Source organism: Ciona robusta, chromosome 1 (assembly GCF_009617815.1).
Source record: "Ciona robusta chromosome 1, ASM961781v2".
Classification (NCBI taxonomy): Eukaryota; Metazoa; Chordata; class Ascidiacea; order Phlebobranchia; family Cionidae; genus Ciona; species Ciona robusta.
This window is the reverse complement of record NC_143235.1, coordinates 6,855,395-6,878,369: the sequence shown is the minus strand read 5'-3', so window position 1 is coordinate 6,878,369 and position 22,975 is coordinate 6,855,395. Positions and strand designations below refer to the sequence as shown.

General features: G+C 39.9%; 53 non-coding genes across 53 annotated transcripts; 32 read left to right on the top strand and 21 right to left on the bottom strand.

Moving 5' to 3' along the window:
- Positions 1-546: 546 nt before the first annotated feature.
- Trnal-cag (transfer RNA leucine (anticodon CAG)) lies at positions 547-628 on the top strand. The gene has a single exon. It is a non-coding gene; the product is annotated as a tRNA-Leu (tRNA).
- A 284-nt stretch (positions 629-912) lies between these two features.
- Positions 913-986, bottom strand: Trnar-ucu (transfer RNA arginine (anticodon UCU)). Its single transcript has one exon. It is a non-coding gene; the product is annotated as a tRNA-Arg (tRNA).
- Positions 987-1,656: 670 nt separating this feature from the next.
- Trnal-cag (transfer RNA leucine (anticodon CAG)) lies at positions 1,657-1,739 on the top strand. Its single transcript has one exon. It is a non-coding gene; the product is annotated as a tRNA-Leu (tRNA).
- A 284-nt stretch (positions 1,740-2,023) lies between these two features.
- Positions 2,024-2,097, bottom strand: Trnar-ucu (transfer RNA arginine (anticodon UCU)). The gene has a single exon. It is a non-coding gene; the product is annotated as a tRNA-Arg (tRNA).
- A 188-nt stretch (positions 2,098-2,285) lies between these two features.
- Positions 2,286-2,357, top strand: Trnaw-cca (transfer RNA tryptophan (anticodon CCA)). Its single transcript has one exon. It is a non-coding gene; the product is annotated as a tRNA-Trp (tRNA).
- A 409-nt stretch (positions 2,358-2,766) lies between these two features.
- On the top strand, positions 2,767-2,849 carry Trnal-cag (transfer RNA leucine (anticodon CAG)). Its single transcript has one exon. It is a non-coding gene; the product is annotated as a tRNA-Leu (tRNA).
- Positions 2,850-3,133: 284 nt separating this feature from the next.
- Trnar-ucu (transfer RNA arginine (anticodon UCU)) lies at positions 3,134-3,207 on the bottom strand. The gene has a single exon. It is a non-coding gene; the product is annotated as a tRNA-Arg (tRNA).
- Positions 3,208-3,395: 188 nt separating this feature from the next.
- Positions 3,396-3,467, top strand: Trnaw-cca (transfer RNA tryptophan (anticodon CCA)). Its single transcript has one exon. It is a non-coding gene; the product is annotated as a tRNA-Trp (tRNA).
- Positions 3,468-3,876: 409 nt separating this feature from the next.
- On the top strand, positions 3,877-3,959 carry Trnal-cag (transfer RNA leucine (anticodon CAG)). The gene has a single exon. It is a non-coding gene; the product is annotated as a tRNA-Leu (tRNA).
- A 284-nt stretch (positions 3,960-4,243) lies between these two features.
- On the bottom strand, positions 4,244-4,317 carry Trnar-ucu (transfer RNA arginine (anticodon UCU)). Its single transcript has one exon. It is a non-coding gene; the product is annotated as a tRNA-Arg (tRNA).
- Positions 4,318-4,327: 10 nt separating this feature from the next.
- Positions 4,328-4,399, bottom strand: Trnaa-ugc (transfer RNA alanine (anticodon UGC)). The gene has a single exon. It is a non-coding gene; the product is annotated as a tRNA-Ala (tRNA).
- Positions 4,400-4,917: 518 nt separating this feature from the next.
- Positions 4,918-5,000, top strand: Trnal-cag (transfer RNA leucine (anticodon CAG)). Its single transcript has one exon. It is a non-coding gene; the product is annotated as a tRNA-Leu (tRNA).
- Positions 5,001-5,726: 726 nt separating this feature from the next.
- On the top strand, positions 5,727-5,808 carry Trnal-cag (transfer RNA leucine (anticodon CAG)). The gene has a single exon. It is a non-coding gene; the product is annotated as a tRNA-Leu (tRNA).
- A 284-nt stretch (positions 5,809-6,092) lies between these two features.
- On the bottom strand, positions 6,093-6,166 carry Trnar-ucu (transfer RNA arginine (anticodon UCU)). The gene has a single exon. It is a non-coding gene; the product is annotated as a tRNA-Arg (tRNA).
- A 669-nt stretch (positions 6,167-6,835) lies between these two features.
- Positions 6,836-6,918, top strand: Trnal-cag (transfer RNA leucine (anticodon CAG)). The gene has a single exon. It is a non-coding gene; the product is annotated as a tRNA-Leu (tRNA).
- Positions 6,919-7,202: 284 nt separating this feature from the next.
- On the bottom strand, positions 7,203-7,276 carry Trnar-ucu (transfer RNA arginine (anticodon UCU)). Its single transcript has one exon. It is a non-coding gene; the product is annotated as a tRNA-Arg (tRNA).
- Positions 7,277-7,286: 10 nt separating this feature from the next.
- Positions 7,287-7,358, bottom strand: Trnaa-ugc (transfer RNA alanine (anticodon UGC)). The gene has a single exon. It is a non-coding gene; the product is annotated as a tRNA-Ala (tRNA).
- A 518-nt stretch (positions 7,359-7,876) lies between these two features.
- On the top strand, positions 7,877-7,961 carry Trnal-cag (transfer RNA leucine (anticodon CAG)). The gene has a single exon. It is a non-coding gene; the product is annotated as a tRNA-Leu (tRNA).
- Positions 7,962-8,687: 726 nt separating this feature from the next.
- Trnal-cag (transfer RNA leucine (anticodon CAG)) lies at positions 8,688-8,769 on the top strand. The gene has a single exon. It is a non-coding gene; the product is annotated as a tRNA-Leu (tRNA).
- Positions 8,770-9,053: 284 nt separating this feature from the next.
- Trnar-ucu (transfer RNA arginine (anticodon UCU)) lies at positions 9,054-9,127 on the bottom strand. Its single transcript has one exon. It is a non-coding gene; the product is annotated as a tRNA-Arg (tRNA).
- A 188-nt stretch (positions 9,128-9,315) lies between these two features.
- On the top strand, positions 9,316-9,387 carry Trnaw-cca (transfer RNA tryptophan (anticodon CCA)). The gene has a single exon. It is a non-coding gene; the product is annotated as a tRNA-Trp (tRNA).
- A 408-nt stretch (positions 9,388-9,795) lies between these two features.
- On the top strand, positions 9,796-9,878 carry Trnal-cag (transfer RNA leucine (anticodon CAG)). Its single transcript has one exon. It is a non-coding gene; the product is annotated as a tRNA-Leu (tRNA).
- Positions 9,879-10,162: 284 nt separating this feature from the next.
- Positions 10,163-10,236, bottom strand: Trnar-ucu (transfer RNA arginine (anticodon UCU)). The gene has a single exon. It is a non-coding gene; the product is annotated as a tRNA-Arg (tRNA).
- Positions 10,237-10,424: 188 nt separating this feature from the next.
- On the top strand, positions 10,425-10,496 carry Trnaw-cca (transfer RNA tryptophan (anticodon CCA)). Its single transcript has one exon. It is a non-coding gene; the product is annotated as a tRNA-Trp (tRNA).
- A 340-nt stretch (positions 10,497-10,836) lies between these two features.
- Positions 10,837-10,919, top strand: Trnal-cag (transfer RNA leucine (anticodon CAG)). Its single transcript has one exon. It is a non-coding gene; the product is annotated as a tRNA-Leu (tRNA).
- Positions 10,920-11,644: 725 nt separating this feature from the next.
- On the top strand, positions 11,645-11,726 carry Trnal-cag (transfer RNA leucine (anticodon CAG)). The gene has a single exon. It is a non-coding gene; the product is annotated as a tRNA-Leu (tRNA).
- A 284-nt stretch (positions 11,727-12,010) lies between these two features.
- On the bottom strand, positions 12,011-12,084 carry Trnar-ucu (transfer RNA arginine (anticodon UCU)). The gene has a single exon. It is a non-coding gene; the product is annotated as a tRNA-Arg (tRNA).
- Positions 12,085-12,754: 670 nt separating this feature from the next.
- On the top strand, positions 12,755-12,837 carry Trnal-cag (transfer RNA leucine (anticodon CAG)). The gene has a single exon. It is a non-coding gene; the product is annotated as a tRNA-Leu (tRNA).
- A 284-nt stretch (positions 12,838-13,121) lies between these two features.
- On the bottom strand, positions 13,122-13,195 carry Trnar-ucu (transfer RNA arginine (anticodon UCU)). Its single transcript has one exon. It is a non-coding gene; the product is annotated as a tRNA-Arg (tRNA).
- Positions 13,196-13,383: 188 nt separating this feature from the next.
- On the top strand, positions 13,384-13,455 carry Trnaw-cca (transfer RNA tryptophan (anticodon CCA)). The gene has a single exon. It is a non-coding gene; the product is annotated as a tRNA-Trp (tRNA).
- Positions 13,456-13,864: 409 nt separating this feature from the next.
- On the top strand, positions 13,865-13,947 carry Trnal-cag (transfer RNA leucine (anticodon CAG)). Its single transcript has one exon. It is a non-coding gene; the product is annotated as a tRNA-Leu (tRNA).
- Positions 13,948-14,231: 284 nt separating this feature from the next.
- Positions 14,232-14,305, bottom strand: Trnar-ucu (transfer RNA arginine (anticodon UCU)). Its single transcript has one exon. It is a non-coding gene; the product is annotated as a tRNA-Arg (tRNA).
- A 10-nt stretch (positions 14,306-14,315) lies between these two features.
- Trnaa-ugc (transfer RNA alanine (anticodon UGC)) lies at positions 14,316-14,387 on the bottom strand. Its single transcript has one exon. It is a non-coding gene; the product is annotated as a tRNA-Ala (tRNA).
- Positions 14,388-14,493: 106 nt separating this feature from the next.
- Trnaw-cca (transfer RNA tryptophan (anticodon CCA)) lies at positions 14,494-14,565 on the top strand. Its single transcript has one exon. It is a non-coding gene; the product is annotated as a tRNA-Trp (tRNA).
- A 326-nt stretch (positions 14,566-14,891) lies between these two features.
- Trnal-cag (transfer RNA leucine (anticodon CAG)) lies at positions 14,892-14,974 on the top strand. Its single transcript has one exon. It is a non-coding gene; the product is annotated as a tRNA-Leu (tRNA).
- A 725-nt stretch (positions 14,975-15,699) lies between these two features.
- Positions 15,700-15,782, top strand: Trnal-cag (transfer RNA leucine (anticodon CAG)). The gene has a single exon. It is a non-coding gene; the product is annotated as a tRNA-Leu (tRNA).
- Positions 15,783-16,066: 284 nt separating this feature from the next.
- Positions 16,067-16,140, bottom strand: Trnar-ucu (transfer RNA arginine (anticodon UCU)). Its single transcript has one exon. It is a non-coding gene; the product is annotated as a tRNA-Arg (tRNA).
- Positions 16,141-16,328: 188 nt separating this feature from the next.
- Positions 16,329-16,400, top strand: Trnaw-cca (transfer RNA tryptophan (anticodon CCA)). The gene has a single exon. It is a non-coding gene; the product is annotated as a tRNA-Trp (tRNA).
- A 412-nt stretch (positions 16,401-16,812) lies between these two features.
- Trnal-cag (transfer RNA leucine (anticodon CAG)) lies at positions 16,813-16,895 on the top strand. The gene has a single exon. It is a non-coding gene; the product is annotated as a tRNA-Leu (tRNA).
- A 367-nt stretch (positions 16,896-17,262) lies between these two features.
- Trnaa-ugc (transfer RNA alanine (anticodon UGC)) lies at positions 17,263-17,334 on the bottom strand. Its single transcript has one exon. It is a non-coding gene; the product is annotated as a tRNA-Ala (tRNA).
- Positions 17,335-17,440: 106 nt separating this feature from the next.
- Trnar-ccu (transfer RNA arginine (anticodon CCU)) lies at positions 17,441-17,512 on the top strand. The gene has a single exon. It is a non-coding gene; the product is annotated as a tRNA-Arg (tRNA).
- Positions 17,513-17,852: 340 nt separating this feature from the next.
- Positions 17,853-17,935, top strand: Trnal-cag (transfer RNA leucine (anticodon CAG)). Its single transcript has one exon. It is a non-coding gene; the product is annotated as a tRNA-Leu (tRNA).
- A 339-nt stretch (positions 17,936-18,274) lies between these two features.
- Positions 18,275-18,346, bottom strand: Trnaa-ugc (transfer RNA alanine (anticodon UGC)). The gene has a single exon. It is a non-coding gene; the product is annotated as a tRNA-Ala (tRNA).
- A 518-nt stretch (positions 18,347-18,864) lies between these two features.
- Trnal-cag (transfer RNA leucine (anticodon CAG)) lies at positions 18,865-18,947 on the top strand. Its single transcript has one exon. It is a non-coding gene; the product is annotated as a tRNA-Leu (tRNA).
- Positions 18,948-19,231: 284 nt separating this feature from the next.
- Positions 19,232-19,305, bottom strand: Trnar-ucu (transfer RNA arginine (anticodon UCU)). Its single transcript has one exon. It is a non-coding gene; the product is annotated as a tRNA-Arg (tRNA).
- Positions 19,306-19,493: 188 nt separating this feature from the next.
- Positions 19,494-19,565, top strand: Trnaw-cca (transfer RNA tryptophan (anticodon CCA)). Its single transcript has one exon. It is a non-coding gene; the product is annotated as a tRNA-Trp (tRNA).
- Positions 19,566-19,976: 411 nt separating this feature from the next.
- On the top strand, positions 19,977-20,059 carry Trnal-cag (transfer RNA leucine (anticodon CAG)). Its single transcript has one exon. It is a non-coding gene; the product is annotated as a tRNA-Leu (tRNA).
- A 366-nt stretch (positions 20,060-20,425) lies between these two features.
- Trnaa-ugc (transfer RNA alanine (anticodon UGC)) lies at positions 20,426-20,497 on the bottom strand. The gene has a single exon. It is a non-coding gene; the product is annotated as a tRNA-Ala (tRNA).
- A 106-nt stretch (positions 20,498-20,603) lies between these two features.
- On the top strand, positions 20,604-20,675 carry Trnar-ccu (transfer RNA arginine (anticodon CCU)). The gene has a single exon. It is a non-coding gene; the product is annotated as a tRNA-Arg (tRNA).
- Positions 20,676-21,015: 340 nt separating this feature from the next.
- Trnal-cag (transfer RNA leucine (anticodon CAG)) lies at positions 21,016-21,098 on the top strand. Its single transcript has one exon. It is a non-coding gene; the product is annotated as a tRNA-Leu (tRNA).
- Positions 21,099-21,382: 284 nt separating this feature from the next.
- Trnar-ucu (transfer RNA arginine (anticodon UCU)) lies at positions 21,383-21,456 on the bottom strand. Its single transcript has one exon. It is a non-coding gene; the product is annotated as a tRNA-Arg (tRNA).
- A 937-nt stretch (positions 21,457-22,393) lies between these two features.
- Trnar-ucu (transfer RNA arginine (anticodon UCU)) lies at positions 22,394-22,467 on the bottom strand. The gene has a single exon. It is a non-coding gene; the product is annotated as a tRNA-Arg (tRNA).
- A 188-nt stretch (positions 22,468-22,655) lies between these two features.
- On the top strand, positions 22,656-22,727 carry Trnaw-cca (transfer RNA tryptophan (anticodon CCA)). Its single transcript has one exon. It is a non-coding gene; the product is annotated as a tRNA-Trp (tRNA).
- The last annotated feature ends 248 nt before the right edge of the window (positions 22,728-22,975 follow it).

Genomic DNA, 22,975 nt, shown 5'->3' with positions numbered 1-22,975 from the left:
TGGTGTATTAAAATTATGTCGGGCTTAATCAAGTTTTTTTACTTTTTCTAGCCCAAAAACTCAATTACTACAATTTTAAATATGATTAAATTTTATTACAAAATAAACATCCCCTCGAACCCGCAACCTCTGGATTAGAAGTTCAGCGCGCTAATCCATTGCGCCACAGAGACGATACAACTTTGGAGATGCCGGGGATTGAACCCGGGGCCTCACACATGCAAAGCGTGCGCCCTAAACTTAACCATTTAATTTCAAATTTTAATGGAATGTTTTTTTTATCAAAGTAATATTCAAGCCTAAACTCGAATCCAGAACCGCTGAAATAGAAGTTCAGGAGCTAATTAACTGCGCCAAACAGACGTCTAAACTTGAAATTCCAGGGATTCAACCCGGGGCCCCACACATACAAAATGTAGGCTCGAAATCTGGCTGGATTCCATTTGTTCGATAAAAAAACCTAGATTGCATCTGATTTAAAATAAAAAATAACGTCTTAATTTTCATCCTTTAGCAATCTGTTACAATTCCCGCTTGGGCACAAACGGCAGAATGGCCGAGTGGTCTAAGGCGCTGCGTTCAGGTCGCAGTCTCCATTGGAGCGCGGGTTCGAATCCCGCTTCTGTCAAAGTGTTCATTATAAAATTTGCTTCGTAGTTTTGTATGGTTTCATTAGTTGAATTTGGTTTTTGAAGTGTTGCTTAAGTAAATTTATAGTGTAAACTCGTCCAGACTTTGTAGATTTCTTCGGTTTGGGGGAAAGATTATATGGGGAAATAGTTGCGCATCCTAGTACAGAGCGGAAAGTTGTGTATTCAAATTATGTCGGGCTTAATCAAGTTTTTACCTTTTCTAGCCCAAAAACTCAATTACTATAATTTTAAATATGATTAAATTTTATTACAAAATAAACATCCCTGCCGGGACTCGAACCCGGAACCTCTGGATTAGAAGTCCAGCGCGCTAATCCATTGCGCCACAGAGACGATACAAATTTGGAGATGCTGGGGATTTAACCCGGGGCCTCACACATGCAAAGCGTGCGCTCTACCACTGAGCTACATCCCCATCGCTTTCTAGCAATCTCAGGTTCCAGTATACCAAACATGCAAGTATTTGAAACGATACTGCTTAATCTCGTCTCTATATCGTTGAATTAATCCCGATCGGTTAAGACTTCGTGGCGCAACGGTAGCGCGTCCGACTCCAGATCGGAAGGTTGGGTGTTCAAATCACGTCGAGGTCACGCTGGTTTGATATTTTAACTTAAATATTTAAACTTAACCATTTAATATCAAATTTTAATGGCTTGTTACGCTAGTTTTATATTTTAACCTAAATATTTAAACTTAACCATTTAATTTCAAATTTTAATGGCTTGTTTTTTTTTATCAAAGTAATATTCAAGCATAAATTCGAATTCAGAACCGCTGAATTAGAAGTTCAGGAGCTAATTCATTGCGCCAAACAGACGTCTAAACTAGAAATTTCAGGGATTCAACCCGGGGCCTCACACATACAAAATGTAGGCTCGAAATCTGGCTGGATTCCATTTGTTCGAAAAAACAACCTAGATTGCATCTGATTTAAAATAAAAAATAACGTCTTAATTTTCATCCTTAAGCAATCTGTTACAATTCCCGCTTGGGCACAAACGGCAGAATGGCCGAGTGGTCTAAGGCGCTGCGTTCAGATCGCAGTCTCCATTGGAGGCGCGGGTTCGAATCCCGCTTCAGTCACAGTGTTCATTATAAAATTTGCTTCGTAGTTTTGTATGGTTTCATTAGTTGAATTTGGTTTTTGAAGAGTTGCTTAAGTAAATTTATAGTGTAAACTCGTCCAGACTTCGTAGATTTCTTCGGTTTGGGGGAAAGATTATATGGGGAAATAGTTGCGCATCCGAGTACAGAGCGGAAAGTTGTGTATTCAAATTATGTCGGGCTTAATCAAGTTTTTACCTTTTCTAGCCCAAAAACTCAATTACTATAATTTTAAATATGATTAAATTTTAATACAAAATAAACATCCCTGTCGGGACTCGAACCCGGAACCTCTGGATTAGAAGTCCAGCGCGCTAATCCATTGCGCCACAGAGACGATACAACTTTGGAGATGCCGGGGATTTAACCGGGGGCCTCACACATGCAAAGCGTGCGCTCTACCACTGAGCTATATCCCCATCGCTTTCTAGCAATCTCAGGTTCCAGTATACCAAACATGCAAGTATTTGAAACGATACTGCTTAAACTCGTCTCTATATCGTTGATTTAATCCCGATCGGTTAAGACTTCGTGGCGCAACGGTAGCGCGCCCGACTCCAGATCGGAAGGTTGCGTGTTCAAATCACGTCGAGGTCACGCTGGTTTGATATTTTAACTTAAATATTTAAACTTAACCATTTAATTTCAAATTTTAATGGCTTGTTACGCTAGTTTTATATTTTAACCTAAATATTTAAACTTAACCATTTAATTTCAAATTTTAATGGCTTGTTTTTTTTATCAAAGTAATATTCAAGCATAAATTCGAATTCAGAACCGCTGAATTAGAAGTTCAGGAGCTAATTCATTGCGCCAAACAGACGTCTAAACTAGAAATTTCAGGGATTCAACCCGGGGCCTCACACATACAAAATGTAGGCTCGAAATCTGGCTGGATTCCATTTGTTCGAAAAAACAACCTAGATTGCATCTGATTTAAAATAAAAAATAACGTCTTAATTTTCATCCTTAAGCAATCTGTTACAATTCCCGCTTGGGCACAAACGGCAGAATGGCCGAGTGGTCTAAGGCGCTGCGTTCAGGTCGCAGTCTCCATTGGAGGCGCGGGTTCGAATCCCGCTTCTGTCACAGTGTTCATTATAAAATTTGCTTCGTGGTTTTGTATGGTTTCATTAGTTGAATTTGGTTTTTGAAGAGTTGCTTAAGTAAATTTATAGTGTAAACTCGTCCAGACTTCGTAGATTTCTTCGGTTTGGGGGAAAGATTATATGGGGAAATAGTTGCGCATCCGAGTACAGAGCGGAAAGTTGTGTATTCAAATTATGTCGGGCTTAATCAAGTTTTTACCTTTTCTAGCCCAAAAACTCAATTACTATAATTTTAAATATGATTAAATTTTAATACAAAATAAACATCCCTGTCGGGACTCGAACCCGGAACCTCTGGATTAGAAGTCCAGCGCGCTAATCCATTGCGCCACAGAGACGATACAACTTTGGAGATGCCGGGGATTTAACCGGGGGCCTCACACATGCAAAGCGTGCGCTCTACCACTGAGCTATATCCCCATCGCTTTCTAGCAATCTCAGGTTCCAGTATACCAAACATGCAAGTATTTGAAACGATACTGCTTAAACTCGTCTCTATATCGTTGATTTAATCCCGATCGGTTAAGACTTCGTGGCGCAACGGTAGCGCGCCCGACTCCAGATCGGAAGGTTGCGTGTTCAAATCACGTCGAGGTCACGCTGGTTTGATATTTTAACTTAAATATTTAAACTTAACCATTTAATTTCAAATTTTAATGGCTTGTTACGCTAGTTTTATATTTTAACCTAAATATTTAAACTTAACCATTTAATTTCAAATTTTAATGGCTTGTTTTTTTTATCAAAGTAATATTCAAGCATAAATTCGAATTCAGAACCGCTGAATTAGAAGTTCAGGAGCTAATTCATTGCGCCAAACAGACGTCTAAACTAGAAATTTCAGGGATTCAACCCGGGGCCTCACACATACAAAATGTAGGCTCGAAATCTGGCTGGATTCCATTTGTTCGAAAAAACAACCTAGATTGCATCTGATTTAAAATAAAAAATAACGTCTTAATTTTCATCCTTAAGCAATCTGTTACAATTCCCGCTTGGGCACAAACGGCAGAATGGCCGAGTGGTCTAAGGCGCTGCGTTCAGGTCGCAGTCTCCATTGGAGGCGCGGGTTCGAATCCCGCTTCTGTCACAGTGTTCATTATAAAATTTGCTTCGTGGTTTTGTATGGTTTCATTAGTTGAATTTGATTTTTGAAGTGTTGCTTAAGTAAATTTATAGTGTAAACTCGTCAAGACTTCGTATATTTCTTCGGTTTGGGGGAAAGATTATATGGGGAAATAGTTGCGCATCCGAGTACAAAGCGGAAAGTTGTGTATTCAAATTATGTCGGGCTTAATCAAGTTTTTACCTTTTCTAGCACAAAAACTCAATTACTATAATTTTAAATATGATTAAATTTTATTACAAAATAAACATCCCTGCCGGGACTCGAACCCGGAACCTCTGGATTAGAAGTCCAGCGCGCTAATCCATTGCGCCACAGAGACGATACAAATTTGGAGATGCCGGGGTTTGAACCCGGGGCCTCACACATGCAAAGCGTGCGCTCTACCACTGAGCTACATCCCCATCGCTTTCTAGCAATCTCAGGTTCCAGTATACCAAACATGCAAGTATTTGAAACGATACTGCTTAATCTCGTCTCTATATCGTTGATTTAATCCCGATCGGTTAAGACTTCGTGGCGCAACGGTAGCGCGTCCGACTCCAGATCGGAAGGTTGCGTATTCAAATCACGTCGAGGTCACGCGGGTTTGATATTTTAACTTAAATATTTAAACTTAACCATTTAATTTCAAATTTTAATGGCTTGTTTTTTTTATCAAAGTAATATTCAAGCATAAATTCGAATTCAGAACCGCTGAATTAGAAGTTCAGGAGCTAATTCATTGCGCCAAACAGACGTCTAAACAAGAAATTCCAAGGATTCAACCCGGGGCCTCACACATACAAAATGTAGGGTCGAAATCTGGCTGGATTCCATTTGTTCGAAAAAACAACCTAGATTGCATCTTTATAAAATATAAAATAACGTCTTAATTTTCATGCTTAAGGCTTCTGTTACAATTTCCCGCTTGGGCACAAACGGCAGAATGGCCGAGTGGTCTAAGGCGCTGCGTTCAGGTCGCAGTCTCCATTGGAGGCGCGGGTTCGAATCCCACTTCAGTCACAGTGTTCATTTTAAAATTTGCTTCGTAGTTTTCTATGGTTTCATTAGTTGAATTTGGTTTTTGAAGTGTTGCTTATGTAAATTTATAGTCTAAACTCGTCCAGACTTCGTAGATTTCTTCGGTTTGGGGGAAAGATTATATGGGGAAATAGTTGCGCATCCGAGTACAGAGCGGAAAGTGGTGTATTAAAATTATGTCGGGCTTAATCAAGTTTTTTTACTTTTTCTAGCCCAAAAACTCAATTACTACAATTTTAAATATGATTAAATTTTATTACAAAATAAACATCCCCTCGAACCCGCAACCTCTGGATTAGAAGTTCAGCGCGCTAATCCATTGCGCCACAGAGACGATACAACTTTGGAGATGCCGGGGATTGAACCCGGGGCCTCACACATGCAAAGCGTGCGCCCTAAACTTAACCATTTAATTTCAAATTTTAATGGCATGTTTTTTTTTATCAAAGTAATATTCAAGCCTAAACTCGAATCCAGAACCGCTGAAATAGAAGTTCAGGAGCTAATTCACTGCGCCAAACAGACGTCTAAACTAGAAATTCCAGGGATTCAACCCGGGGCCCCACACATACAAAATGTAGGCTCGAAATCTGGCTGGATTCCATTTGTTCGATAAAAAAACCTAGATTGCATCTGATTTAAAATAAAAAATAACGTCTTAATTTTCATCCTTTAGCAATCTGTTACAATTCCCGCTTGGGCACAAACGGCAGAATGGCCGAGTGGTCTAAGGCGCTGCGTTCAGGTCGCAGTCTCCATTGGAGCGCGGGTTCGAATCCCGCTTCTGTCAAAGTGTTCATTATAAAATTTGCTTCGTAGTTTTGTATGGTTTCATTAGTTGAATTTGGTTTTTGAAGTGTTGCTTAAGTAAATTTATAGTGTAAACTCGTCCAGACTTTGTAGATTTCTTCGGTTTGGGGGAAAGATTATATGGGGAAATAGTTGCGCATCCTAGTACAGAGCGGAAAGTTGTGTATTCAAATTATGTCGGGATTAATCAAGTTTTTACCTTTTCTAGCCCAAAAACTCAATTACTATAATTTTAAATATGATTAAATTTTATTACAAAATAAACATCCCTGCCGGGACTCGAACCCGGAACCTCTGGATTAGAAGTCCAGCGCGCTAATCCATTGCGCCACAGAGACGATACAAATTTGGAGATGCTGGGGATTTAACCCGGGGCCTCACACATGCAAAGCGTGCGCTCTACCACTGAGCTACATCCCCATCGCTTTCTAGCAATCTCAGGTTCCAGTATACCAAACATGCAAGTATTTGAAACGATACTGCTTAATCTCGTCTCTATATCGTTGAATTAATCCCGATCGGTTAAGACTTCGTGGCGCAACGGTAGCGCGCCCAACTCCAGATCGGAAGGTTGCGTGTTCAAATCACGTCGAGGTCACGCTGGTTTGATATTTTAACTTAAATATTTAAACTTAACCATTTAATTTCAAATTTCAATGGCTTGTTACGCTAGTTTTATATTTTAACCTAAATATTTAAACTTAACCATTTAATTTCAAATTTTAATGGCTTGTTTTTTTTATCAAAGTAATATTCAAGCATAAATTCGAATTCAGAACCGCTGAATTAGAAGTTCAGGAGCTAATTCATTGCGCCAAACAGACGTCTAAACTAGAAATTTCAGGGATTCAACCCGGGGCCTCACACATACAAAATGTAGGCTCGAAATCTGGCTGGATTCCATTTGTTCGAAAAAACAACCTAGATTGCATCTGATTTAAAATAAAAAATAACGTCTTAATTTTCATCCTTAAGCAATCTGTTACAATTCCCGCTTGGGCACAAACGGCAGAATGGCCGAGTGGTCTAAGGCGCTGCGTTCAGGTCGCAGTCTCCATTGGAGGCGCGGGTTCGAATCCCGCTTCTGTCACAGTGTTCATTATAAAATTTGCTTCGTGGTTTTGTATGGTTTCATTAGTTGAATTTGGTTTTTGAAGTGTTGCTTAAGTAAATTTATAGTGTAAACTCGTCAAGACTTCGTATATTTCTTCGGTTTGGGGGAAAGATTATATGGGGAAATAGTTGCGCATCCGAGTACAAAGCGGAAAGTTGTGTATTCAAATTATGTCGGGCTTAATCAAGTTTTTACCTTTTCTAGCACAAAAACTCAATTACTATAATTTTAAATATGATTAAATTTTATTACAAAATAAACATCCCTGCCGGGACTCGAACCCGGAACCTCTGGATTAGAAGTCCAGCGCGCTAATCCATTGCGCCACAGAGACGATACAAATTTGGAGATGCCGGGGTTTGAACCCGGGGCCTCACACATGCAAAGCGTGCGCTCTACCACTGAGCTACATCCCCATCGCTTTCTAGCAATCTCAGGTTCCAGTATACCAAACATGCAAGCATTTGAAACGATACTGCTTAATCTCGTCTCTATATCGTTGATTTAATCCCGATCGGTTAAGACTTCGTGGCGCAACGGTAGCGCGTCCGACTCCAGATCGGAAGGTTGCGTATTCAAATCACGTCGAGGTCACGCGGGTTTGATATTTTAACTTAAATATTTAAACTTAACCATTTAATTTCAAATTTTAATGGCTTGTTTTTTTTATCAAAGTAATATTCAAGCATAAATTCGAATCCAGAACCGCTGAATTAGAAGTTCAGGAGCTAATTCATTGCGCCAAACAGACGTCTAAACAAGAAATTCCAAGGATTCAACCCGGGGCCTCACACATACAAAATGTAGGGTCGAAATCTGGCTGGATTCCATTTGTTCGAAAAAACAACCTAGATTGCATCTTTATAAAATATAAAATAACGTCTTAATTTTCATGCTTAAGGCTTCTGTTACAATTTCCCGCTTGGGCACAAACGGCAGAATGGCCGAGTGGTCTATAAGGCGCTGCGTTCAGGTCGCAGTCTCCATTGGAGGCGTGGGTTCGAATCCCACTTCAGTCACAGTGTTCATTTTAAAATTTGCTTCGTAGTTTTCTATGGTTTCATTAGTTGAATTTGGTTTTTGAAGTGTTGCTTATGTAAATTTATAGTCTAAACTCGTCCAGACTTCGTAGATTTCTTCGGTTTGGGGGAAAGATTATATGGGGAAATAGTTGCGCATCCGAGTACAGAGCGGAAAGTGGTGTATTAAAATTATGTCGGGCTTAATCAAGTTTTTTTACTTTTTCTAGCCCAAAAACTCAATTACTACAATTTTAAATATGATTAAATTTTATTACAAAATAAACATCCCCTCGAACCCGCAACCTCTGGATTAGAAGTTCAGCGCGCTAATCCATTGCGCCACAGAGACGATACAACTTTGGAGATGCCGGGGATTGAACCCGGGGCCTCACACATGCAAAGCGTGCGCCCTAAACTTAACCATTTAATTTCAAATTTTAATGGCATGTTTTTTTTTATCAAAGTAATATTCAAGCCTAAACTCGAATCCAGAACCGCTGAAATAGAAGTTCAGGAGCTAATTAACTGCGCCAAACAGACGTCTAAACTTGAAATTCCAGGGATTCAACCCGGGGCCCCACACATACAAAATGTAGGCTCGAAATCTAGCTGGATTCCATTTGTTCGATAAAAAAACCTAGATTGCATCTGATTTAAAATAAAAAATAACGTCTTAATTTTCATCCTTTAGCAATCTGTTACAATTCCCGCTTGGGCACAAACGGCAGAATGGCCGAGTGGTCTAAGGCGCTGCGTTCAGGTTGCAGTCTCCATTGGAGCGCGGGTTCGAATCCCGCTTCTGTCAAAGTGTTCATTATAAAATTTGCTTCGTAGTTTTGTATGGTTTCATTAGTTGAATTTGGTTTTTGAAGTGTTGCTTAAGTAAATTTATAGTGTAAACTCGTCCAGACTTTGTAGATTTCTTCGGTTTGGGGGAAAGATTATATGGGGAAATAGTTGCGCATCCTAGTACAGAGCGGAAAGTTGTGTATTCAAATTATGTCGGGCTTAATCAAGTTTTTACCTTTTCTAGCCCAAAAACTCAATTACTATAATTTTAAATATGATTAAATTTTAATACAAAATAAACATCCCTGTCGGGACTCGAACCCGGAACCTCTGGATTAGAAGTCCAGCGCGCTAATCCATTGCGCCACAGAGACGATACAACTTTGGAGATGCCGGGGATTTAACCGGGGGCCTCACACATGCAAAGCGTGCGCTCTACCACTGAGCTATATCCCCATCGCTTTCTAGCAATCTCAGGTTCCAGTATACCAAACATGCAAGTATTTGAAACGATACTGCTTAAACTCGTCTCTATATCGTTGATTTAATCCCGATCGGTTAAGACTTCGTGGCGCAACGGTAGCGCGCCCGACTCCAGATCGGAAGGTTGCGTGTTCAAATCACGTCGAGGTCACGCTGGTTTGATATTTTAACTTAAATATTTAAACTTAACTATTTAATTTCAAATTTTAATGGCTTGTTACGCTAGTTTTATATTTTAACCTAAATATTTAAACTTAACCATTTAATTTCAAATTTTAATGGCTTGTTTTTTTATCAAAGTAATATTCAAGCATAAATTCGAATTCAGAACCGCTGAATTAGAAGTTCAGGAGCTAATTCATTGCGCCAAACAGACGTCTAAACTAGAAATTTCAGGGATTCAACCCGGGGCCTCACACATACAAAATGTAGGCTCGAAATCTGGCTGGATTCCATTTGTTCGAAAAAACAACCTAGATTGCATCTGATTTAAAATAAAAAATAACGTCTTAATTTTCATCCTTAAGCAATCTGTTACAATTCCCGCTTGGGCACAAACGGCAGAATGGCCGAGTGGTCTAAGGCGCTGCGTTCAGGTCGCAGTCTCCATTGGAGGCGCGGGTTCGAATCCCGCTTCTGTCACAGTGTTCATTATAAAATTTGCTTCGTGGTTTTGTATGGTTTCATTAGTTGAATTTGGTTTTTGAAGTGTTGCTTAAGTAAATTTATAGTGTAAACTCGTCAAGACTTCGAATATTTCTTCGGTTTGGGGGAAAGATTATATGGGGAAATAGTTGCGCATCCGAGTACAAAGCGGAAAGTTGTGTATTCAAATTATGTCGGGCTTAATCAAGTTTTTACCTTTTCTAGCACAAAAACTCAATTACTATAATTTTAAATATGATTAAATTTTATTACAAAATAAACATCCCTGCCGGGACTCGAACCCGGAACCTCTGGATTAGAAGTCCAGCGCGCTAATCCATTGCGCCACAGAGACGATACAAATTTGGAGATGCCGGGGTTTGAACCCGGGGCCTCACACATGCAAAGCGTGCGCTCTACCACTGAGCTACATACCCATCGCTTTCTAGCAATCTCAGGTTCCAGTATACCAAACATGCAAGTATTTGAAACGATACTGCTTAATCTCCTCTCTATATCGTTGATTTAATCCCGATCGGTTAAGACTTCGTGGCGCAACGGTAGCGCGTCCGACTCCAGATCGGAAGGTTGCGTGTTCAAATCACGTCGAGGTCACGCTAGTTTGATATTTTAACCTAAATATTTAAACTTAACCATTTAAGTTTCAAATTTTAATGCCTTGGTTTCTCACCAAAGTAATATTCAAGCCTAAACTCGAATCCAGAACCGCTGAATTAGAAGTTCAGGAGCTAATTCATTGCGCCAAACAGACGTCTAAACTAGAAATTTCAGGGATTCAACCCGGGGCCTCACACATACAAAATGTAGGCTCGAAATCTGGCTGGATTCCATTTGTTCGAAAAAACAACCTAGATTGCATCTGATTTAAAATAAAAAATAACGTCTTAATTTTCATCCTTAAGCAATCTGTTACAATTCCCGCTTGGGCACAAACGGCAGAATGGCCGAGTGGTCTAAGGCGCTGCGTTCAGGTCGCAGTCTCCATTGGAGGCGCGGGTTCGAATCCCGCTTCTGTCAAAGTGTTCATTATAAAATTTGCTTCGTAGTTTTCTATGGTTTCATTAGTTGAATTTGGTTTTTGAAGTGTTGCTTATGTAAATTTATAGTCTAAACTCGTCCAGACTTCGTAGATTTCTTCGGTTTGGGGGAAAGATTATATGGGGAAATAGTTGCGCATCCGAGTACAGAGCGGAAAGTGGTGTATTAAAATTATGTCGGGCTTAATCAAGTTTTTTTACTTTTTCTAGCCCAAAAACTCAATTACTACAATTTTAAATATGATTAAATTTTATTACAAAATAAACATCCCCTCGAACCCGCAACCTCTGGATTAGAAGTTCAGCGCGCTAATCCATTGCGCCACAGAGACGATACAACTTTGGAGATGCCGGGGATTGAACCCGGGGCCTCACACATGCAAAGCGTGCGCCCTAAACTTAACCATTTAATTTCAAATTTTAATGGCATGTTTTTTTTTATCAAAGTAATATTCAAGCCTAAACTCGAATCCAGAACCGCTGAAATAGAAGTTCAGGAGCTAATTAACTGCGCCAAACAGACGTCTAAACTTGAAATTCCAGGGATTCAACCCGGGGCCCCACACATACAAAATGTAGGCTCGAAATCTGGCTGGATTCCATTTGTTCGATAAAAAAACCTAGATTGCATCTGATTTAAAATAAAAATAACGTCTTAATTTTCATCCTTTAGCAATCTGTTACAATTCCCGCTTGGGCACAAACGGCAGAATGGCCGAGTGGTCTAAGGCGCTGCGTTCAGGTCGCAGTCTCCATTGGAGCGCGGGTTCGAATCCCGCTTCTGTCAAAGTGTTCATTATAAAATTTGCTTCGTAGTTTTGTATGGTTTCATTAGTTGAATTTGGTTTTTGAAGTGTTGCTTAAGTAAATTTATAGTGTAAACTCGTCCAGACTTTGTAGATTTCTTCGGTTTGGGGGAAAGATTATATGGGGAAATAGTTGCGCATCCTAGTACAGAGCGGAAAGTTGTGTATTCAAATTATGTCGGGCTTAATCAAGTTTTTACCTTTTCTAGCCCAAAAACTCAATTACTATAATTTTAAATATGATTAAATTTTATTACAAAATAAACATCCCTGCCGGGACTCGAACCCGGAACCTCTGGATTAGAAGTCCAGCGCGCTAATCCATTGCGCCACAGAGACGATACAAATTTGGAGATGCTGGGGATTTAACCCGGGGCCTCACACATGCAAAGCGTGCGCTCTACCACTGAGCTACATCCCCATCGCTTTCTAGCAATCTCAGGTTCCAGTATACCAAACATGCAAGTATTTGAAACGATACTGCTTAATCTCGTCTCTATATCGTTGAATTAATCCCGATCGGTTAAGACTTCGTGGCGCAACGGTAGCGCGTCCGACTCCAGATCGGAAGGTTGGGTGTTCAAATCACGTCGAGGTCACGCTGGTTTGATATTTTAACTTAAATATTTAAACTTAACCATTTAATATCAAATTTTAAGGGCTTGTTACGCTAGTTTTATATTTTAACCTAAATATTTAAACTTAACCATTTAATTTCAAATTTTAATGGCTTGTTTTTTTTTATCAAAGTAATATTCAAGCATAAATTCGAATTCAGAACCGCTGAATTAGAAGTTCAGGAGCTAATTCATTGCGCCAAACAGACGTCTAAACTAGAAATTTCAGGGATTCAACCCGGGGCCTCACACATACAAAATGTAGGCTCGAAATCTGGCTGGATTCCATTTGTTCGAAAAAACAACCTAGATTGCATCTGATTTAAAATAAAAAATAACGTCTTAATTTTCATCCTTAAGCAATCTGTTACAATTCCCGCTTGGGCACAAACGGCAGAATGGCCGAGTGGTCTAAGGCGCTGCGTTCAGATCGCAGTCTCCATTGGAGGCGCGGGTTCGAATCCCGCTTCTGTCACAGTGTTCATTATAAAATTTGCTTCGTAGTTTTGTATGGTTTCATTAGTTGAATTTGGTTTTTGAAGAGTTGCTTAAGTAAATTTATAGTGTAAACTCGTCCAGACTTCGTAGATTTCTTCGGTTTGGGGGAAAGATTATATGGGGAAATAGTTGCGCATCCGAGTACAGAGCGGAAAGTTGTGTATTCAAATTATGTCGGGCTTAATCAAGTTTTTACCTTTTCTAGCCCAAAAACTCAATTACTATAATTTTAAATATGATTAAATTTTAATACAAAATAAACATCCCTGTCGGGACTCGAACCCGGAACCTCTGGATTAGAAGTCCAGCGCGCTAATCCATTGCGCCACAGAGACGATACAACTTTGGAGATGCCGGGGATTTAACCGTGGGCCTCACACATGCAAAGCGTGCGCTCTACCACTGAGCTATATCCCCATCGCTTTCTAGCAATCTCAGGTTCCAGTATACCAAACATGCAAGTATTTGAAACGATACTGCTTAAACTCGTCTCTATATCGTTGATTTAATCCCGATCGGTTAAGACTTCGTGGCGCAACGGTAGCGCGCCCGACTCCAGATCGGAAGGTTGCGTGTTCAAATCACGTCGAGGTCACGCTGGTTTGATATTTTAACTTAAATATTTAAACTTAACCATTTAATTTCAAATTTTAATGGCTTGTTACGCTAGTTTTATATTTTAACCTAAATATTTAAACTTAACCATTTAATTTCAAATTTTAATGGCTTGTTTTTTTTATCAAAGTAATATTCAAGCATAAATTCGAATTCAGAACCGCTGAATTAGAAGTTCAGGAGCTAATTCATTGCGCCAAACAGACGTCTAAACTAGAAATTTCAGGGATTCAACCCGGGGCCTCACACATACAAAATGTAGGCTCGAAATCTGGCTGGATTCCATTTGTTCGAAAAAACAACCTAGATTGCATCTGATTTAAAATAAAAAATAACGTCTTAATTTTCATCCTTAAGCAATCTGTTACAATTCCCGCTTGGGCACAAACGGCAGAATGGCCGAGTGGTCTAAGGCGCTGCGTTCAGGTCGCAGTCTCCATTGGAGGCGCGGGTTCGAATCCCGCTTCTGTCACAGTGTTCATTATAAAATTTGCTTCGTGGTTTTGTATGGTTTCATTAGTTGAATTTGGTTTTTGAAGTGTTGCTTAAGTAAATTTATAGTGTAAACTCGTCAAGACTTCGTATATTTCTTCGGTTTGGGGGAAAGATTATATGGGGAAATAGTTGCGCATCCGAGTACAAAGCGGAAAGTTGTGTATTCAAATTATGTCGGGCTTAATCAAGTTTTTACCTTTTCTAGCACAAAAACTCAATTACTATAATTTTAAATATGATTAAATTTTATTACAAAATAAACATCCCTGCCGGGACTCGAACCCGGAACCTCTGGATTAGAAGTCCAGCGCGCTAATCCATTGCGCCACAGAGACGATACAAATTTGGAGATGCCGGGGTTTGAACCCGGGGCCTCACACATGCAAAGCGTGCGCTCTACCACTGAGCTACATCCCCATTGCTTTCTAGCAATCTCAGGTTCCAGTATACCAAACATGCAAGTATTTGAAACGATACTGCTTAATCTCGTCTCTATATCGTTGATTTAATCCCGATCGGTTAAGACTTCGTGGCGCAACGGTAGCGCGTCCGACTCCAGATCGGAAGGTTGCGTGTTCAAATCACGTCGAGGTCACGCTAGTTTGATATTTAAACTTAACCATTTAAGTTTCAAATTTTAATGCCTTGGTTTCTCACCAAAGTAATATTCAAGCCTAAACTCGAATCCAGAACCGCTGAATTAGAAGTTCAGGAGCTAATTCATTGCGCCAAACAGACGTCTAAACTAGAAATTTCAGGGATTCAACCCGGGGCCTCACACATACAAAATGTAGGCTCGAAATCTGGCTGGATTCCATTTGTTCGAAAAAACAACCTAGATTGCATCTGATTTAAAATAAAAAATAACGTCTTAATTTTCATCCTTAAGCAATCTGTTACAATTCCCGCTTGGGCACAAACGGCAGAATGGCCGAGTGGTCTAAGGCGCTGCGTTCAGGTCGCAGTCTCCATTGGATGCGCGGGTTCGAATCCCGCTTCTGTCACAGTGTTCATTATAAAATTTGCTTCGTAGTTTTGTATGGTTTCATTAGTTGAATTTGGTTTTTGAAGAGTTGCTTAAGTAAATTTATAGTGTAAACTCGTCCAGACTTTGTAGATTTCTTCGGTTTGGGGGAAAGATTATATGGGGAAATAGTTGCGCATCCGAGTACAGAGCGGAAAGTTGTGTATTAAAATTATGTCGGGCTTAATCAAGTTTTTTTACTTTTTCTAGCCCAAAAACTCAATTACTACAATTTTAAATATGATTAAATTTTATTACAAAATAAACATCCCCTCGAACCCGCAACATCTGGATTAGAAGTTCAGCGCGCTAATCCATTGCACCACAGAGACGATACAACTTTGGAGATGCCGGGGATTGAACCCGGGGCCTCACACATGCAAAGCGTGCGCTCTAAACTTAACCATTTAATTTCAAATTTTAATGGCTTGTTTTTTTTTATCAAAGTAATATTCAAGCATAAATTCGAATTCAGAACCGCTGAATTAGAAGTTCAGGAGCTAATTCATTGCGCCAAACAGACGTCTAAACTAGAAATTTCAGGGATTCAACCCGGGGCCTCACACATACAAAATGTAGGCTCGAAATCTGGCTGGATTCCATTTGTTCGAAAAAAAACCTAGATTGCATCTGATTTAAAATAAAAAATAACGTCTTAATTTTCATCCTTAAGCAATCTGTTACAATTCCCGCTTGGGCACAAACGGCAGAATGGCCGAGTGGTCTAAGGCGCTGCGTTCAGGTCGCAGTCTCCATTGGAGGCGCGGGTTCGAATCCCGCTTCTGTCACAGTGTTCATTATAAAATTTGCTTCGTAGTTTTGTATGGTTTCATTAGTTGAATTTGGTTTTTGAAGAGTTGCTTAAGTAAATTTATAGTGTAAACTCGTCCAGACTTCGTAGATTTCTTCGGTTTGGGGGAAAGATTATATGGGGAAATAGTTGCGCATCCGAGTACAGAGCGGAAAGTTGTGTATTCAAATTATGTCGGGCTTGATCAAGTTTTTACCTTTTCTAGCCCAAAAACTCAATTACTATAATTTTAAATATGATTAAATTTTAATACAAAATAAACATCCCTGCCGGGACTCGAACCCGGAACCTCTGGATTAGAAGTCCAGCGCGCTAATCCATTGCGCCACAGAGACGATACAACTTTGGAGATGCCGGGGATTTAACCGGGGGCCTCACACATGCAAAGCGTGCGCTCTACCACTGAGCTATATCCCCATCGCTTTCTAGCAATCTCAGGTTCCAGTATACCAAACATGCAAGTATTTGAAACGATACTGCTTAAACTCGTCTCTATATCGTTGATTTAATCCCGATCGGTTAAGACTTCGTGGCGCAACGGTAGCGCGCCCGACTCCAGATCGGAAGGTTGCGTGTTCAAATCACGTCGAGGTCACGCTGGTTTGATATTTTAACTTAAATATTTAAACTTAACCATTTAATTTCAAATTTTAATGGCTTGTTACGCTAGTTTTATATTTTAACCTAAATATTTAAACTTAACCATTTAATTTCAAATTTTAATGGCTTGTTTTTTTTTTTATCAAAGTAATATTCAAGCATAAATTCGAATTCAGAACCGCTGAATTAGAAGTTCAGGAGCTAATTCATTGCGCCAAACAGACGTCTAAACTAGAAATTTCAGGGATTCAACCCGGGGCCTCACACATACAAAATGTAGGCTCGAAATCTGGCTGGATTCCATTTGTTCGAAAAAACAACCTAGATTGCATCTGATTTAAAATAAAAAATAACGTCTTAATTTTCATCCTTAAGCAATCTGTTACAATTCCCGCTTGGGTACAAACGGCAGAATGGCCGAGTGGTCTAAGGCGCTGCGTTCAGGTCGCAGTCTCCATTGGAGGCGCGGGTTCGAATCCCGCTTCTGTCACAGTGTTCGTTATAAAATTTGCTTCGTGGTTTTGTATGGTTTCATTAGTTGAATTTGGTTTTTGAAAAGTTGCTTAAGTAAATTTATAGTGTAAACTCGTCAAGACTTCGTAGATTTCTTCGGTTTGGGGGAAAGATTATATGGGGAAATAGTTGCGCATCCGAGTACAAAGCGGAAAGTTGTGTATTCAAATTATGTCGGGCTTAATCAAGTTTTTACCTTTTCTAGCACAAAAACTCAATTACTATAATTTTAAATATGATTAAATTTTATTACAAAATAAACATCCCGTCGGGACTCGAACCCGGAACCTCTGGATTAGAAGTCCAGCGCGCTAATCCATTGCGCCACAGAGACCATACAAATTTGGAGATGCCGGGGATTGAACCCGGGGCCTCACACATGCAAAGCGTGCGCTCTACCACTGAGCTACATCCCCATCGCTTTCTAGCAATCTCAGGTTCCAGTATACCAAACATGCAAGTATTTGAAACGATACTGCTTAATCTCGTCTCTATATCGTTGATTTAATCCCGATCGGTTAAGACTTCGTGGCGCAACGGTTGCGCGTCCGACTCCTGATCGGAAGGTTGCGTGTTCAAATCACGTCGAGGTCACGCTAGTTTGATATTTTAACCTAAATATTTAAACTTAACCATTTAAGTTTCAAATTTTATTGCCTTGGTTTCTCACCAAAATAATATTCAAGCCTAAACTCGAATCCAGAACCGCTGAATTAGAAGTTCAGGAGCTAATTCACTGCGCCAAACAGACGTCTAAACAAGAAATTCCAAGGATTCAACCCGGGGCCTCACACATACAAAATGTAGGGTCGAAATCTGGCTGGATTCCATTTGTTCGAAAAAACAACCTAGATTGCATCTTTATAAAATATAAAATAACGTCTTAATTTTCATGCTTAAGCCTTCTGTTACAATTTCCCGCTTGGGCACAAACGGCAGAATGGCCGAGTGGTCTAAGGCGCTGCGTTCAGGTCGCAGTCTCCATTGGAGGCGCGGGTTCGAATCCCACTTCAGTCACAGTGTTCATTTTAAAATTTGCTTCGTAGTTTTATATGGTTTCATTAGTTGAATTTGGTTTTTGAAGTGTTGCTTATGTAAATTTATAGTGTAAACTCGTCCAGACTTCGTAGATTTCTTCGGTTTGGGGGAAAGATTATATGGGGAAATATTTGCGCATCCGAGTACAGAGCGGAAAGTTGTGTATTAAAATTATGTCGGGCTTAATCAAGTTTTTTTACTTTTTCTAGCCCAAAAACTCAATTACTACAATTTTAAATATGATTAAATTTAATTACAAAATAAACATCCCTGCCGGGACTCGAACCCGCAACCTCTGGATTAGAGACGATACAACTTTGGAGATGCCGGGGATTGAACCCGGGGCCTCACACATGCAAAGCGTGCGCTCTACCACTGAGCTACATCCCCATCGTTGGCTAGCAATCTCAGGTTCCAGTATACCAAACATGCAAGTATTTGAAACGATACTGCTTAATCTCGTCTCTATATCGTTGATTTATTCCCGCTTGGTTAAGACTTCGTGTCGCAACGGTAGCGCGTCCGACTCCAGATCGAAAGGTTGCGTGTTCAAATCACGTCGAGGTCACGCTAGGTTGATGTTTTAACTTAAATATTTAAACTTAACCATTTAAGTTTCAAATTTTAATGCCTTGGTTTTTCATCAAAGTAATATTCAAGCCTAAACTCGAATCCAGAACCGCTGAATTAGAAGTTCAGGAGCTAATTCACTGCGCCAAATAGACGTCTAAACTAGAAATTCCAGGGATTCAACCCGGGGCCTCACACATACAAAATGTAGGCTCGAAATCTGGCTGGATTCCATTTGTTCGAAAAAACAACCTAGATTGCATCTGATTTAAAATAAAAAATAACGTCTTAATTTTCATCCTTAAGCAATCTTTTACAATTCCCGCTTGGGCACAAGCGGCAGAATGGCCGAGTGGTCTAAGGCGCAGCGTTCAGGTCGCAATCTCCATTGGAGGCGCGGGTTCGAATCCCGCTTCTGTCACAGTGTTCATTATAAAATTTGTTTCGTAGTTTTGTATGGTTTCATTAGTTGAATTTGGTTTTTGAAGTGTTGCTTAAGTAAATTTATAGTGTAAACTCGTCCAGACTTCGTAGATTTCTTCGGTTTGGGGGAAAGATTATATGGGGAAATAGTTGCGCATCCGAGTACAGAGCGGAAAGTTGTGTATTCAAATTATGTCGGGCTTAATCAAGTTTTTACCTTTTCTAGCCCAAAAACTCAATTACTATAATTTTAAATATGATTAAATTTTAATACAAAATAAACATCCCTGCCGGGACTCGAACCCGGAACCTCTGGATTAGAAGTCCAGCGCGCTAATCCATTGCGCCACAGAGACGATACAACTTTGGAGATGCCGGGGATTTAACCGGGGGCCTCACACATGCAAAGCGTGCGCTCTACCACTGAGCTATATCCCCATCGCTTTCTAGCAATCTCAGGTTCCAGTATACCAAACATGCAAGTATTTGAAACGATACTGCTTAAACTCGTCTCTATATCGTTGATTTAATCCCGATCGGTTAAGACTTCGTGGCGCAACGGTAGCGCGCCCGACTCCAGATCGGAAGGTTGCGTGTTCAAATCACGTCGAGGTCACGCTGGTTTGATATTTTAACTTAAATATTTAAACTTAACCATTTAATTTCAAATTTTAATGGCTTGTTACGCTAGTTTTATATTTTAACCTAAATATTTAAACTTAACCATTTAATTTCAAATTTTAATGGCTTGTTTTTTTTTTATCAAAGTAATATTCAAGCATAAATTCGAATTCAGAACCGCTGAATTAGAAGTTCAGGAGCTAATTCATTGCGCCAAACAGACGTCTAAACTAGAAATTTCAGGGATTCAACCCGGGGCCTCACACATACAAAATGTAGGCTCGAAATCTGGCTGGATTCCATTTGTTCGAAAAAACAACCTAGATTGCATCTGATTTAAAATAAAAAATAACGTCTTAATTTTCATCCTTAAGCAATCTGTTACAATTCCCGCTTGGGCACAAACGGCAGAATGGCCGAGTGGTCTAAGGCGCTGCGTTCAGGTCGCAGTCTCCATTGGAGGCGCGGGTTCGAATCCCGCTTCTGTCACAGTGTTCATTATAAAATTTGCTTCGTGGTTTTGTATGGTTTCATTAGTTGAATTTGGTTTTTGAAAAGTTGCTTAAGTAAATTTATAGTGTAAACTCGTCAAGACTTCGTAGATTTCTTCGGTTTGGGGAAAGATTATATGGGGAAATAGTTGCGCATCCGAGTACAAAGCGGAAAGTTGTGTATTCAAATTATGTCGGGCTTAATCAAGTTTTTACCTTTTCTAGCACAAAAACTCAATTACTATAATTTTAAATATGATTAAATTTTATTACAAAATAAACATCCCGTCGGGACTCGAACCCGGAACCTCTGGATTAGAAGTCCAGCGCGCTAATCCATTGCGCCACAGAGACCATACAAATTTGGAGATGCCGGGGATTGAACCCGGGGCCTCACACATGCAAAGCGTGCGCTCTACCACTGAGCTACATCCCCATGGCTTTCTAGCAATCTCAGGTTCCAGTATACCAAACATGCAAGTATTTGAAACGATACTGCTTAATCTCGTCTCTATATCGTTGATTTAATCCCGATCGGTTAAGACTTCGTGGCGCAACGGTAGCGCGTCCGACTCCTGATCGGAAGGTTGCGTGTTCAAATCACGTCGAGGTCACGCTAGTTTGATATTTTAACCTAAATATTTAAACTTAACCATTTAAGTTTCAAATTTTAATGCCTTGGTTTCTCACCAAAATAATATTCAAGCCTAAACTCGAATCCAGAACCGCTGAATTAGAAGTTCAGGAGCTAATTCACTGCGCCAAACAGACGTCTAAACAAGAAATTCCAAGGATTCAACCCGGGGCCTCACACATACAAAATGTAGGGTCGAAATCTGGCTGGATTCCATTTGTTCGAAAAAACAACCTAGATTGCATCTTTATAAAATATAAAATAACGTCTTAATTTTCATGCTTAAGCCTTCTGTTACAATTTCCCGCTTGGGCACAAACGGCAGAATGGCCGAGTGGTCTAAGGCGCTGCGTTCAGGTCGCAGTCTCCATTGGAGGCGCGGGTTCGAATCCCACTTCAGTCACAGTGTTCATTTTAAAATTTGCTTCGTAGTTTTATATGGTTTCATTAGTTGAATTTGGTTTTTGAAGTGTTGCTTAAGTAAATTTATAGTGTAAACTCGTCCAGACTTCGTAGATTTCTTCGGTTTGGGGGAAAGATTATATGGGGAAATAGTTGCGCATCCGAGTACAGAGCGGAAAGTTGTGTATTCAAATTATGTCGGGCTTAATCAAGTTTTTACCTTTTCTAGCACAAAAACTCAATTACTATAACTTTAAATATGATTAAATTTTATTACAAAATAAACATCCCTGCCGGGACTCGAACCCGGAACCTCTGGATTAGAAGTCCAGCGCGCTAATCCATTGCGCCACAGAGACGATACAAATTTGGAGATGCCGGGGATTGAACCCGGGGCCTCACACATGCAAAGCTTGCGCTCTACCACTGAGCTACATCCCCATCGCTTTCTAGCAATCTCAGGTTCCATTATACCAAACATGCAAGTATTTGAAACGATACTGCTTAAACTCGTCTCTATATGGTTGATTTAATCCCGATCGGTTAAAACTTCGTGGCGCAACGGTAGCGCGTCCGACTCCAGATCGGAAGGTTGCGTGTTCAAATCACGTCCAGGTCACGCTGGTTTGATATTTTAACTTAAATATTTAAACTTAACCATTTAATTTCAAATTTTAATGGCTTGTTACGCTAGTATTATATTTTAACTTAAATATTTAAACTTAACCATTTAATTTCAAATTTTAATGGCTTGTTTTTTTTATCAAAGTAATATTCAAGCATAAATTCGAATCCAGAACCGCTGAATTAGAAGTTCAGGAGCTAATTAATTGCGCCAAGCAGACGTCTAAACTAGAAATGTCAGGGATTCAACCCGGGGCCTCACACATACAAAATGTAGGCTCGAAATCTGGCTGGATACCATTTGTTCGAAAAAACAACCTAGATTGCATCTGATTTAAAATAAAAAATAACGTCTTAATTTTCATCTTTAAGCAATCTGTTACAATTTCCCGCTTGGGCACAAACGGCAGAATGGCCGAGTGGTCTAAGGCGCTGCGTTCAGGTCGCAGTCTCCATTGGAGGCGCTAAATTTATAGTGTAAAACTCGTCCAGACTTCGTAGATTTCTTCGCTTTGGTGGAAAGATTATATGGCGAAATAGTTGCGCATCCGAGTACAGAGCGGAAAGTTGTGTATTCAAATTATGTCGGGCTTAATCAAGTTTTTACCTTTTCTAGCCCAAAAACTCAATTACTATAAATTTAAATATGATTAAATTTTATTACAAAACAAACATCCCTGCCGGGACTCGAACCCGGAACCTCTGGATTAGAAGTCCAGCGCGCTAATCCATTGCGCCACAGAGACGATACAAATTTGGAGATGCCGGGGATTGAACCCGGGGCCTCACACATGCAAAGCGTGCGCTCTACCACTGAGCTACATCCCAATCGTTTGCTAGACATCTCAGGTTCCAGTATACCAAACATGCAAGTATTTAAATCGATACTGCTTAATCTCGTCTCTATATCGTTGATTTAATCCCGATCGGTTAAGACTTCGTGGCGCAACGGTAACGCGTCCGACTCCAGATCGGAAGGTTGCGTGTTCAAATCACGTCGAGGTCACGCTAGTTTGATATTTTAACCTAAATTTTTAAACTTAACCATTTAAGTTTCAAATTTTAATGCCTTGGTTTTTCACCAAAGTAATATTCAAGCCTAAACTCGAATCCAGAACCGCTGAATTAGAAGTTCAGGAGCTAATTCACTGCGCCAAACAGACGTCTAAACAATAAATTCCAGGGATTCAACCCGGGGCCTCACACATACAAAATGTAGGCTCGAAATCTGGCTGGATTCCATTTGTTCGAAAA